Source organism: Mustela nivalis (assembly GCF_964662115.1).
Source record: "Mustela nivalis genome assembly, chromosome: 2".
NCBI classification, from domain to species: Eukaryota; Metazoa; Chordata; class Mammalia; order Carnivora; family Mustelidae; genus Mustela; species Mustela nivalis.
The window spans coordinates 116,058,665-116,073,121 of NC_139021.1; the positions used below are offsets into that span (position 1 = coordinate 116,058,665).

A 14,457-nucleotide genomic window follows, 5' to 3' on the forward strand; every position below is an offset into this window, starting at 1 on the left:
TTTGGCCATCTAAAAAAAGCTTCCTCCGCCTGTCTCTGTGGGTAAATTCGGTAGTGGAAATAGGCAGGCCTGTTCTCTCAGGAGACAAGCCCAGAGGGCACTCTGGCCATCGGGGCTCTTGCAGAGAGTGCCAAACCACAGCTGGGAAGGGGTGTGAAGGGAGGAGTCTGCAGCAGCCCAGGAAACAGCCCAGCTGGAGAAGAATGTCAGGACGGGAGCCGGCTTCCAACAGGCTGGCCCTCAGAGAAGCCTGAGCAGCTGGCCGTTCTCTAACTTGCTGGCATCATGTGAGACTTGGTGGATCTACCATTTCCTCTGACCTCACTCTCCCTTCCTTGTGGGCCATTCAACTGTATTGAACTAGTATTCTCCAGTTCTAAGAGGGGAGATGGGGCGCCCTGGACTCCAGATGATCGCCTCCTCCTTCTGGTCCTGGAGCAGAGAGTGTTCATCCTGTGGAAACAACGAAGAATCCTCATAGCATCCATTCCACTTATCAGGACGTGACTTCACCCCAGAAACCTTCTCTGCTTGTGTCCCCCAGCCGTCCTTGCTCCCTGCTTCCCTCTCTATACCCACAGGTACTATTTCTGTTCAGCTTTGGCATTTAGATTTTTAAAGACTATGGGGCAAGAAGAGGGATTTATAATATTTATATCATATATTGCCCCACACGTGGCAATCCTCCATTAGTACATTTTGTTGATTAAATGTGGAGGGAGGCATTTCAGAAGGTGTCTATGGGGGGCAGTTGTGGCTCTCACGTACTTACCCTCCCTCAGATCCCTTATGCCTGCTTCTCTTTTCCACCATTTTCCTGATGCATTCTTCATTGCCAGAATGAAGGTGGGTCTGGCGGCAACAGCCATCACCCCACAGATCTTCAGCTTCGCTTTAAGGGATGTGGCTATTAGGCTTTGCCACATTGTGCCTTTTTCCTTCACCCAGTGTCTCTATATACAATCGTTTAGATACACACTCGCACATATATAGACATACGGACATATGTATTCTATTATGTAAGTCACCAATTTCCATTACAGAACCGTAAAAAATAAAACAGTCCATAATTGCACAAGAAGTAATCACTGCTAACATTTCCACACCAAATTCTTTATTCTGATGCAGCCATTATCTTGGCTCTCAGGAGACAAGCCCAGATGTTTACTAATGTGCTAGTTTGGAAAAGATTAATAGATTCCCATTCAGATATGAGGTTAGCTCCTCTAGAATTTTTAATGGGTGATCTGTGAACTAGTTTTTGGTAGTACATGGATGAATTTGTTTCCTTGTAAGTGCTTTTCTTTTTCTTGGTCATAATGTGACTAATTCAGGTTTGGGACACACTGCTGGGTTTGTTGCTTACTCACATGTCATACAGGTCACCACGCTAGGCACTCTGTGGGACAGTCAGAGCTGGGAAGACATGGATCCACCTAGTGAATTCCTCCTGACATTTGTTACTAAGATGCTGGAAAACAGGTGCGCACGATGCTGCCCATGGGTCAGGTTCCATCTCTGCTACGAAGCCCAAACTGTGAGCCAGATAGCATCAATGTAGGAAACTGAGGCTACTCTCGTTTCCTGATGAACAGTTCAAGTGGGGGCCCTGAGTGATTCTGGCTGGAAATTTCAAGGATGCAATTTTGGCAGGGGCTGGTGGTTGCCCAGGTTCTGCAGTGTCTGCGAAATTGTGGCTTATTGACATCAGAGAGGTGGAGAGGCTGTGGACCAGCTTCGACAGAGGAGATGAAGGATAGAGCTGGCAGTCACATGAGTAAGAACCACCAGCACCTGTGGAGCTCTTGGCCTTTTTGAGGAAATGGAGGAAGGGTGGATGGAAGGGGGGAAGAAATGAAACTCATTTATTGGCTTTAAAAACAATTTCTCATTAAATGCTGCAGCTACGAGGGAAAATGAAGGAAAACAGAGGACAGTGTTTCTCAAAAGAAGTGGGCTTCACTCCTCTGGGCCACCTTGAGTCTTTGGACCTGTGAGGACAGAAGGCGGGATGATGGTGTCAGGGGCCACAGGAAGGGAGGGTGTGGCATTCCTGATCATGGCTTGAGTGGGCTTGAATGAAGTACTGGGAGAAGACAACAAGATGAATGCATTGAAGGCTCCTGAGCTGCACTCTTAAAAAATGGTTAGAATGATAGCTCCGTGCTATGGATATTTTACCACGATTTTTAAAAAGGACTAAAAAAAAATTGGTTTCTTTTTTCTTTCTTTTCATGTTTGAGAGGCTACGTGTTAAAACAGCCTGTCAATGGCCTGGTGTGTGGAGCAGCCCAAATACAACACACATGTACAAGGGATGGGGTTTGTTTCTGTTTGTTAATTTTTGTTATTTTATAGTAATCCCATAAAAAACCCTCCACTCCCATGTAGCCTTACTGCTGCCAAAGTCCTCTGCCTCGAGATGGAATGTTCCACCACAGCATGCATGGCACCTTTTATATTTGCTCACTGAAATGTCACAGGCCAGTTTAACCAGCAGACAATGGTGAAGTTTGGTGAAATCATCCTAGGACAAAGGACCTGCTGGGCGGTACCCCATCACCTCTACCATCGGTTTCCTTGTCCATGAAGTGGGCCAAGCATTGATGGAAACTCATGGTGGACATGAATTTGTCCAAACAGGACCCTAATGATCCGGGAGTATACAAGCAAGCCAATTTGTTGGGAAAATGATGATGATCTTTTTCCTCCTCCTACATCCTTGTCTATAACTTGCCCAGAGGCTCACCTGACACCAAAGAAGACATTAACATAATAGGTAAAGGCATGTTGGCAACTATGTAACATAATGCTTAGGCATGCACACTCTGAAGCCAGTCTGCCCGTGTCCTAGTGTTACTACTGAGTGTGTGATCTTGGGCCAAGTTATGTGACCTCAGTTTTCTTACCTGTGAAAATAGGATGATCATAAGCATAGCTAGTATTTGTAAAGCACACAGAGGGAATTTGGTGCCTGGCATGGACTATATGAATATTCATGATTTAGAGTTTGAGGGTATCCCCTGCAGGACCACTATAGTAATATAAGAAGCTCTCCTCTTTGAGTCTCTTGATGTCTGTCTACCTGTCTGCATGGAAGTTGTAAAGGCTATAATTTTTTTTAAGTTTTTATTTGTTTATTTTAGAAAGAGAGAAAGAGAGAGAGCAGGAGTGGGGTGGGGGGCGGGGAGAAGGAAGCAGAGGGAGAGGGAAAAGCAGACTCCCCGCTAAGCAGGGAGCCTGATGTGGAACTTCATCCCAAGACCCTGAGATCATGACCTGAGCTGAAGGCAGACACCCAACCAACTGAGCCTCCCAAGTATACCAAAGCTGTAATGTTTTTAGTATAATTATTATTAAGCCTCAGTCTTCTCTCCCCTGACCTCTGAATCTGAATTAAGGCACAAAGGAAACTATTCTATTAAAAAATAATGGCTATTTTCAATTATAAAAGTGGTATATATGCCTAATGTAAAAAGTACGAGAAGTAAAGAAATTACTTTAAAACTCATTACTGTACCTACCCCCTAGTGTAAGCCACTACTCACATTATACTCTTCCTCAGTTACTATCAAGTATCCTAATGCTTATGGTTTCTACGTAGCTTTCCCCCCTCTCACCCCCTCTTTTCTAGGGCAAGATCCCAGTTGGGAAGACCTATGGATAGAAAAAGTTAAATAAGCTTAATGATTTTACTTAAGCTAAATAAGCTTAATGATTTCAATTTTGTATAAGAAAATGTTTAGATTTTATTGCTACATAAAAGAATTCTAATTATAATTTGGCCGTGTTTACAAAGTCATTTGCAAAGAACTTTAAAATATGTATAATTTCCTACTATGCCACAATATTAAAAATGGCTTTCATTTAATGTATTAAATTAAATTAAACTCACTAATGCTGTGTAAATCTGGGCAAGAAAGATAATAAATTATAAGTTCCCAAAGTGTTTGAATGAATGACCTTAACAATTATAAACAACACAGGAGCTTCCTCAAAGTTAGACTGTTTCTGTACAAGAAGGCAATCAGTCAAAATCAATTTTAGTTTTGAGAAATAATTCTGTTTCTATGAGGAATGGATTTACCAAGGCTGGGCAGTGACAGTGGATGCGATGCTCTTGGACAACAGGGCTCAGTCTCTCCACGTGCTGTGTGACAGCCATTGGGGTGGGAAGATGTTGGGAAAATGAGAATGGCATGGGAGATGCTAGGGGACTTCTTTTCCCTTCCACATGTTATGTGTTCTTGGAGGCATTGGTAGCTCATGCCTTTGTCTTTTGTTGCCCTTCAATCCTCAACCATCTTCCCCATCTTCTGTCCTCCTCTTCCCTAATCCTGACCCCCATTTGCTGAAAGTCACTCAAGCTGCATACAATAAATAAAAGTATTAAGCATTCTTATGGAAGAGCCATTGATCTCTGGTGTTATTTTTTTTTTAAAGCTTTTTTTTTTTAAAGATTTTTATTTATTTATTTGACAGAGAGATTACAAGTAGGCAGAGAGGCAGGCAGAGAGAGAGAGGAGGAAGCAGGCTCCCTGCTGAGCAGAGAGCCCGATGCAGGACTCGATCCCAGGACCCTGAGATCATGACCTGAGCCGAAGGCAGCAGCTTAACCCACTGAGCCACCCAGGCGCCCCTCTGGTGTTATTTTTATCGGAAATGAAAAGCAGTCCTGATAACAGGAATTGTGATCTGATTCCAATTAAATGGTCATGAACTTGAGTTTCTCTGTCTTCTTTGACAAAATGGCAGACCGGTGGTGGTAAATGAACAATTTTGTTGGCCTCTCCACTCGCATTGGAAGTAGGATGGCAGTATTCCCTGACTGAACTGCAGCAGAGGGAGATGCTGAGATGGTTAAGAGTTCGGGGACCTATTTAAGGTCATAGATGGGACTCACAGGATATACTTTCCCCCAAACATCTCCCTTCTCTGACCAGCAACATTCTGAGGACTCTGAGATGGAGGCTCTTCTAACTTAAATGCTACATGTTTAATTGAGGAATCAGGTCGACCTGATGTGTATCTCCAAGAACATTACTGAGACCATGCAGGGAACACAAAGACTTGCTTTGCTTGTCCCAAACCATCTCCTGGAAGCCGTGCTCAGTTCAGTTGGAGTGGTTAAGTCAAACAAATACAGAAGTAAGAAAACATTCAGAAAAATGGTAGGTGGCAGAGCAGTTGGAAGGCCTGGAGAAGGCCAGTATTTGTTTTATTTCCACTGAGCTCATTACTTGCTCTGAGCTGGTTAGCCAGGAAGTGAGGATAAACACATTTTAGTTAATAATTCCCGTAAGAACCCCACAGAATGTCTTCTCTGATTTACCATTGTATGGCTGGAGAAAGCACAACATCCCTTTTGCTTGTATTTCTTCTTAATCAAATTTGAAGTCAGTGGACATCTCCTTGTGTAGGTGAATGGTGAGAGCTTGTTTGTTTGTTTGTTTTTGGTTCCCCCCACCTTCTTCAGGTTAAGAAAGTGAAATGTGGGGCGCCTGGGTGGCTCAGTGGGGTAAAGCCTCTGCCTTTAGCTCAGGTCATGATGCCAGGGTCCTGGAATCGAGCCCCACATTGGGCTCTCTGCTCAGCAGGGAGCCTGCTTCCTCCTCTCTCTCTGCCTGCCTCTCTGCCTACTTGGATCTCTGTCTGTCAAATACATAAATAAAATCTTAAAAAAAAAAAAGAAAGTGAAATGTGTGTGAGACATGTTCAGGAAAAGAGAATATTACTTGGGCCTCATTTCTTAATGCAATTTTAGATCAAATGGAAATGTTTCCTGATTCAATATTTGTTGCCTAAAACTGATTTTCTTATTTCCAGCTTGGGGAGTTTAACAGTAGGAAGGAAAGTCTCCATGTTTTTTGATACTGCAATGCCCTAGGTTGACCCTCATGATTCATTCACCAAACAAATAAAAATCCCTCTAAGAGCTAGTCAAAGACAGTTCTTGGATGGACTCATTCTCCTCATGTGGAAGAGCAGTGGGACATCCTTTGTTTATGTACCTTACTCTTAAAACCAAACGTTCTGATTGCATTAGCCTTAAAACATAGATGGGGACGTCAGGCTGGTAGGAGAAAGACAGGGGGAAAGAGAGGGAGGGCAGAGGAGGAAGATAGTGGTAGGGTTTTCATTTAAAATTAATCAACAAGGGGCACCTGGGTGGCTCAGTGGGTTAAGCCTCTGCCTTCGGCTCAGGTCATGATCTCAGGGTCCTGGGATCGAGTCCCGCATCGGGCTCTCTGCTCAGCAGGGAGCCTGCTTCCTCCTCTCTCTCTCTGCCTGCCTCTCAGTGTACTTGTAATTTCTCTCTGTCAAATAAATAAATAAAATCTTTAAGAAAAAAAAAATTAATCAACAACATTTTAAAATAGCTGTGCCATGGGAATAAACAGTAAGCCATAAGTCGCGAGGCTAAAATAAGTTTTATGTTATATTTCAAAGAGGGAATTACTGTATGCATTGTCTGTGAGGCATTATAAAATGCACATTGAGAGACTTCTGTCAGAGACATCTGCATCCCTGGTCCCCATGTTGACCACGTGCGTTGATAGAACAGATGGTAAAGGTTAAGGTAATAAAGTGAAATTCACCTCTATATGAAAGTGTCTTATCCATATGAAGCCTCTTTCTGGATGAGCACAATTGAAAATAAGTAAAATTTTAAAATATGAGCCTCAGCCTCAGAATTCTATTCTAGGTTACTGTTGGCCAGTTGCTAACGAATGTTTCATCTCCAAAATAGGACAACATCACTAGTAATAATGCTTGACTCTAAAGAAATCTTTCTGTGTCAGTAAAAATTTTTTGTGAGCACCTGTTTTACCAAGGAGGTAGCTGGTATTAAAACCCTATTCCTTGGGAAGGTATTGAACTTTGGGATATTAGACAAAAGCATACAGAAGTTAAAAAGAAATACAACTTTTTCTTGTTGATTTTTTCCCATTTTAGTGTACTTCTCAACTGTACAAAATTATTAACAGAGCAACATTGTGGCAGATCTTACATTGGAGGAAAAAGAGCTCCATAATGAGCAGAGATGGTTATAGGAAATGATAATGCATTGTAGTTTTGCTTTTTTCAGGTATAAAATAATGTTTTATTTATTTTTTTAAGATTTTACTTATCTATTTGAGAGAGATAGGGAGAGGGAGAGAGCACAAGCAGGGTGAGGGGCAGAGGGGAAGCAGGCTCCCCTGTTGAACAGGGAGCCTGACTCAGGGCTCCATCCCAGACCATGACCTGAGCTGAAGGCAGATGCTTAACGTTAGAGCCACCAAGCCATCCTTAAAATAATGTTTTAAAAAAAGTTTATTTATGTTAATAGGAAATATGTTTCTAGCTAATGCCTTACTGTTTTAAACTCAGACCCTAAATACTAACAAAGAAACAAAACTAATTAAAAACACACAGAATAATTATGTTGTAGAGCAAAGTTAAAGGATCCAGCAAAAGAAATGACAGTTATCCTGGAGAACCAGTTCACAACAGGTGCGCCTGAAAAACACTGTTGCCAAAGCTCCGGTACTTAAGAAGAACCTGAAGTTGTACATGTTTTGTAAACATCTTGTAAATAATCTTGTAACCGTCTGTAAATCCTAGTAGGGGCCCCAATGCAGGGAGGTGAAATGCACCCAGCCAGGGTAGAAAGACAGTCCCATGGACATAGGGAAGGAAGGAAAGCAGAGGGCTGCAGAGAAAAGATGACAGAATGAGAAAAAGACCAGCACAGACACATGCCTTTTTATCACATCTGAAAGTCTTTAAACTTTCCTGCAAGGGTGGAGGAATTCAACAGTCATATCCTCACCTAATACATATTATTTTTTCTTTATATAGACATCAGGTAATTACACTATAATTAGGGGAGAAGCACACCATTGAGGTTCCTGCAGAATCTGTGCCCGAACATTCAAGAATACCCACATTTTTAAGTAGACAAATATCTGTTCTAGCTCCTGGCTTTCCCCTGAATCACATTAGTTGAAGTATCGTGTGACATTGTGTCATATGCAAATTACATTTTCAATGTTCAATGTAGTTTTATTGTTCATTTTGTTACACCATGAAATTTTTGTGAATGGATGAATTGGTAATAAACCACAAAATCAATTTGAGGAGCAGGTGCTGGGCCTTTGAACAAATCTCTTCCTTTGCAGGGTGCTCTGTTCAAATTATCCCCCAGCAGAATCAGATGTCTACATCACAATCTCACATTGCTGAAAGTAAATGATTTCAGCAATCAATTCCAAAATGTCAAAGAATCCTAGCGCTTTGTATATGGTAGTGTGAGGTCAGTCCTCAAAAAATCATAATGTTGTCTTTATAACATTCTACATTTTAAAAAGGCAGATTTTATTGCCTCTAGATGGCAATTTGGCAATAATCTCCAAACTTTAAAAGTTTTCATCTTATGTAACCTAAGAATTTATCTTCAAGGGTATCCTCTTTATCCTTTAACTATGCTTATGATATTACTGAAAATCATATAGAAAAAACAAAGAGAGGGTCACCTGGGTGGCTTTCTCAGTTGAACCCCTGACTTTTGATTTTGGTTCAGGTCACAACCTCAGGGTCATGAGATTGAGCCCTGAGCCAGGCTCTGTGCCCAATGGGGAGTCTGCTTGAGATTCTCTCTCCCTTTTCCTCTGTCCCACCCCCTTCCATTTTCTCTCTCTCTCTAAAATAATTTATTTAAAAATATCAAAGGGAAACAAATACTTAAATGTCTCTCGTGGTCAAAGAGATGATACTATGTTTGCTCAATGGAATATATATACTCCCCACACAAACTTTTGAATAAAATTTAATAGCTTGGAAAATGTTCATGAATGAAATGGTTGTCTTTGAGTGTTGGGCTTATTGGAGATAATTACTTATTGTCTGTGTGATTTTCCACACTATCGATGATAAACATATATTACTGTGTAGGTCAAAGATGAAAGATACTAACAAAAATTCTAGTTTTGCAGAATGTGCAGACCAGTGGGAACATCATCTGTCTAAACATGGCTTCTTCCCCTCTGTGTGTAACCCGCGGCCCTGCACAGTCCACGGTGAGAGAGGGAGCCCCAGAGATAGGGCTTGGTTCACAGATAAGCATTTGGCAACCAGGAGAATCAAGTTAGGCAAAGAGTTTATGCAGTTCAAACACAGACCCAGTGAAGCTGGGATTGCCGTGCTGAGGAGAGTCCTATGTGAAGCACATTACGAGTGATTTGAAAAGAAGACGCTCCTAAGAATTACAGCAACAACCTAAGCAAAGCTGAGCAGTCATTTTTCTTCCTTTTCTATGGTTTGTGAATTATCGCAAGTTCTGGTGTTGGTGAGTCAGTGAATCCTTCTCTGCTGCTTGTGTCTGCTATCAGCAACTTATAAATGACTGTAAATTTAATTTCAGCTATAATACTCCTATGAGGAAAATACTTATTTTAAACCTCATCTGTACTTGGGAAATGAAAGGATTTTTCTTCTCCTAAAAGACTCCAGTCTTCCGCAAGAAGATAATGGCTGAGATCACGGAGGAGCTGGGGATGAAGGCTTTAGCAGAGAAGCAGGGCAGACTCGACACACCTGCTGGGGCGGTAGCTAACCCTATCCCAGCTGTTTGGCAAGTCCAGCTTTCAATGATAAATACGAGGAGCAGTTCAGTTATGGAATATTTGGGGGGCACTCAGCACTTTAAGTATTTGTGTTTTTAGCTGTTTTTTGTTTGCTGGGCTCTACAAGACTGTCTCAGGGGAATACTCCCTTCCTGTGGACTAGCTGATGTCCTAGAACACGCATTTCAGCATGACCCCCTATGTTCTTCTCACCCTTACATATGCAGCAATTCTAAGGAAATTTCCTTCCTTGGGAAAATTGCTGTCAACCAGAAGGTTTAAGAAACAGAACTCAAAACTTTGTAGGCTATTCCTTTCCTGGATGCTCCCCCCCACCTTTGAATTGAGTTCCCGCTATTATTCCCTAACAGAGAAATTCTACTGGATAAACATTTAAGAGCACTCACCATGTGTCACTCTCTGTCCTCCAGTTTGCCAATGTTCACATGCTTCATCCTCATGATGATACTCTAGGTAAGTGCGGTCCCATCCCCTAGGAAACCGAGGCAGAGATGTTAGGTGCATTTGCTAAGGCCAGTTTTCTAGTAAATGGGAGAGTTGGGATTTGACTCCATGCCAGCTGGCTTGCACAGACTTTGCTTTTAAGCATTACATTACGTGATCTCTCACACTATTACATGTTTATCTTTTTTATTAAAGTGAAGTCACTGAATCACCAGGGTAAGGTAGAAGATATTGTAGTAACTAATGATCTCAAAAACCTCAGTGGCTGGCAACCTCTAAAGTTTTTTTTCACACTCTTGCTCCTTGTACACAGTGGGGTGGCTGCGAATGTCCTCCCTGGGTTCTCCACTCTGGGGCCCAGGCTGACTCAGCAGCTTCTCTCTGGGACATATACCAGGGGTCACTGTGGCAGAAAGAGAAGAGATATCACACTGGTTGGTGCTTCAAGTTCTCTGGGACATCATTCATGCTGCTTTCTCCCATATTTTGCTGGTCATATTGTCATAGGACAAAGCCTGCTATTAATGGGACTGGGAGTAAAGTCTTCCCCCAAGGAAGGGTATCAAACATTTATAAACAACCTATCACGGTGTCAATCACTTACTACAATGTTAGTGATAGATTTATTACTACTTTTATTATAATCTCCCTTATTCTATTTTGAACCCCCCGGCTTCATTTCCAGTGCCTTATATAGTATGTATCTGGCACATGCTAGACCCCCAACATCTTCTTGAATTGATGAGCAAATGCACACACTCAGTGACAGCCAGGGGTGGGGCTGGCCAGAGTATAAACTTCAGTATCAAACAGTGCTCTCTAGTCCCCATTCTGCCCTAAAATTACTGCGGGATCTGGCACATCAGCCTTAATAAACCTCAGTGTTCTCATCTTTAAAACAGGGATGAGAATAGTGCTCATCTCACAAAGGTATAACAATGATTAAGGGAGATAATGTTTGCCACCAGGGACCAAGGTAATCACTACTTGTTTACTGCATATTACCCAATCGAATACTTCATCAAATATAGATGTACTATTCCTTTGCGGACCATAAAGGAGAGAGTTGCCAATTAAACAATTGTATAAACACCTTTAAGGTGGAATCCATTTCAGAGATGTTAAATTGTCCCCCCCAAACATACATTTTTAGAATGAATGACTTGTATTAGAGATCAAGGAGCTTACACAAATATTTTGTTTTAATGAAGCTAGTGATTTATGAATGGCCAGAATGTACTAGTGATAGGGATTTTTCTCTACCTCTGATGTGTCAGACACCATGAATTGCTTACACCATAACCATACCCCTAACCTTGCCTCCCCCTTTCTGGAATAATCCTGATTATGTTTTGGCAAAGAGATAAACTCTAGCCTCAGGGAGTCAATCATAAATTTCATTCAATTATGGTCTTATTCCCTTTGTTAGTGGTTGGCTTAAAGACAGTTGCATGACTTAATTCTAGCAAATCAGACCTCAGAGAAAGTCTCCCTTCCACCTTCTGGGAAAGTTGTTCTTCCCAATTAAGAGCCCCTCACATGAGAAAAGCCACTCTTCTTTGCTGGCAGAGCTATATGGCATCTGGAATGGTGGCAGCTGCGTGGTCACAACGTGGAGAAGAGACTCACAGGTGAAAGCTTCCAATTCAAATGCTATTCCTCACCTCATGTTTGCCCATTACTTTCTCACACTTTTAATGTTTCTGCTCCGAATTATCATTCTGATGGGTGCCAAATGGCAATTTTCTGTCATCATTTCTTTCACATTTGTTATTGGTTGTCTTTCCATGAGAAGGAAGAGCTTTCTCATTTATCCACTTATTCGTTTGTGTATTTGTCTGTTTCTTGATTTCTGTACACCCCTGTGGACTCTGGAATTCCTATTTCATTCCATGTGTTAAAATTTACTACTGTCACGATTTATTGTATTGATCAAAATTATCCTAGATTTGGCTAGTTGGAGTCCCTTCAAGCTGATTTCCCATGCATTCTCTGAGAATTTCCCTACTTCCTGGCACAGCAACAAGTTCTAGGCTCATTCTGTTCATTTCCTAACCCATCCCTAGGATCGCTCATTGCTCTGAGGAGCCCCGGTTCCTTCCGGTAGAGGATACCGTGTGCACACTGACCTCTGGACACTAGGTGTGCTCATGGCTACTGTGATACCAGGGTACTGAACTAGGAAATCTCTATGGACACAGGTGCCCTGCCTTAGTGGGTTTAGGCTGCTATAAAGAACTGCCATAGACTGGGTGGCTTTTAAACAGCAGAATATTCCTTCTCACAGGCTGGAGGCTGGAGGTCTGAGAGGAGAGTGCCGGTGTGCGGGGCAAGTGTCTGCTTCTTGATCACAGACTTCTCATTATGTCCCCAAATGACAGAAGGACAAGGGAGCTCTGTGGGTTCTCTTTGATGAGGATGCGAATCCTATTCAGGACGGCTCCAGCTGCATGACCTAGTAGTCACCTCCCAAAAGCCCCACCTCCTAACTCCATCACATTGGGGGTTAGGGGCCACCATATGAATTTTAGGGGACACAGATATTCAGACCATAGCACACACCGTTATTCCTATAATTTATCCGTATGTGCCGTGTTCAGCATCTCGAGTGTCTGCTGATACTTCCCCCACCATCCTAATGCCGCATGGTCTGTTCTGTCTTTCCTGCTTCCACACCCACGCCCTCCTTCTCCGACAGTGGGGGACCGAGCACTCATTACCTCAATCCTCTAGCTGTCACCAATTTTCGGATACCATCCGGCTGCTACCCCCTTGGCACACTGGCTCCAACCATCACAAGCCTGACAGCTCTGGGCCACCCACTTTACTTGGGCTTTCCTAATGGCTTTTTGATGAAGAAAAGTAAAAAGACAATAAATCTTTATCTAAGGAACTTAAGAGAAAGGAAAAAGAAGCTGGGGGAGTGCCGGGGAAGAAGACGTAAGGAGAATTCTTTACATACATGATTGCATTTCTGTCTTACTGTAGCCTTATGAGAAAAGCAAATTATTCCCTCCATTTCATGGAGGTTGAGGTCTTGCTTAAGGTCATACCGCTAGCCATCAAATGAAGCTGGGATTAGACCCAGGGCGTCGACCCCTGGTCTGCAGACTCAAACACAATGGTCTACAGCCTTTTATCTGCCTGTCCTTGCTGTTATCTGCATCCTGTATTCAATGCATTTATTAGTCTATGGGCTTCTCTGGGTTGAATTGCTTAGCACCTCACGCAAGAAGAGTTTTCTCCAAGTGCTAGAACGAATGTAAGCAGGGCATTGCATTATCACAGTTCCATGTGGCTTATAATTACATCAGAATGTGCCTCGGCCACTGGCGCATCGTATGCGCCACGCTGTCGCCATATTAGCAGATGGTGAGTCTTACTTTTATTAAGCATGACAATGCCCAGCAGGATCCATTTTGTCTGATTATCCTCAAATGGAGAAGAATATTAAAAGGCAGGATAATTAAAAATATATGCCCAAACAAAGGATGTGTCTACAATTCCTTTCCCAGTGCTTTGAAATAGTTCACATTTCTCAGCTGGCTCTCGTGCACAGAGCACTAAAAGGATGTCTTAAATTTAGACATATGTCTTCATTCTGTTTAATGTGCCAGAACAAAAACATAGCTTGAGACCACCATGAATTGATGTCTAAGTGCTGGAACACTAGAGAACGCTCGTATTTCCACAGAGCTAAAGTCATCAGAGAGTTTGCGATTGCACTTTCCCTGTGAGAACACAGCCTTCTATTTTTAAGATTTTCTTCTTCCAGTTCTATGCCCATTTTCTTCCTCGAGTCCACATTATGGTTTTCTTTTACTTGATGCAACTTCAGAGGATTCAAACCATACTCCTGTTAGTTGCAATGCTTTTGTCAAGAGCAAGGGAAAGATCTCAACCCTTCCATAGAAGACAATGGGCCTGACAAATACGTTTTAAAGGATGAAAAATGTTAGGTAAATTTATTGGAATATTTTTGGGTTTCAGGTTACTTAAGGAGCCTTTACAGAAAGTGAACGTGTAGGTTTGGATCAGACAAATACATGATTTTTCACATAGGGCATGCTTAATTTTTCCAGTGGATTGGCGGTTAGAATTTTGATCCAGATAGTGTAGCAGCAGAAATATTAGTAAGGAGATCCCACCTCTCAGTCTTACCAGCTTGAGGTCATACTAATCATGTGGTCTCTGAATGCTGGACCATGAGAATCTCAAACCTTAGGAAGTTTTCTTTTGGGGGTAGAGTTAAACCAGAATGTCTTCAGGGGAGAAGAAACTTGAAATTATGTAATACACCGAAGCAATCACGTGAATGTACCTACTTTGAAATAGGACAAAAAAACCCAAAAAAACAAAAAAAACTGGGGACTTGATATTTACC

At 42.1% G+C, this 14,457-nt stretch overlaps 1 long non-coding RNA gene across 1 annotated transcript; it reads left to right on the forward strand.

The window, feature by feature from the left end:
* Window positions 1-330: 330 nt before the first annotated feature.
* Window positions 331-2,210, forward strand: LOC309859506. Its single transcript, XR_014308737.1, has 3 exons — window positions 331-581; window positions 1,654-1,777; window positions 1,905-2,210. It is a non-coding gene; the product is annotated as an uncharacterized lncRNA (long non-coding RNA).
* The last annotated feature ends 12,247 nt before the right edge of the window (window positions 2,211-14,457 follow it).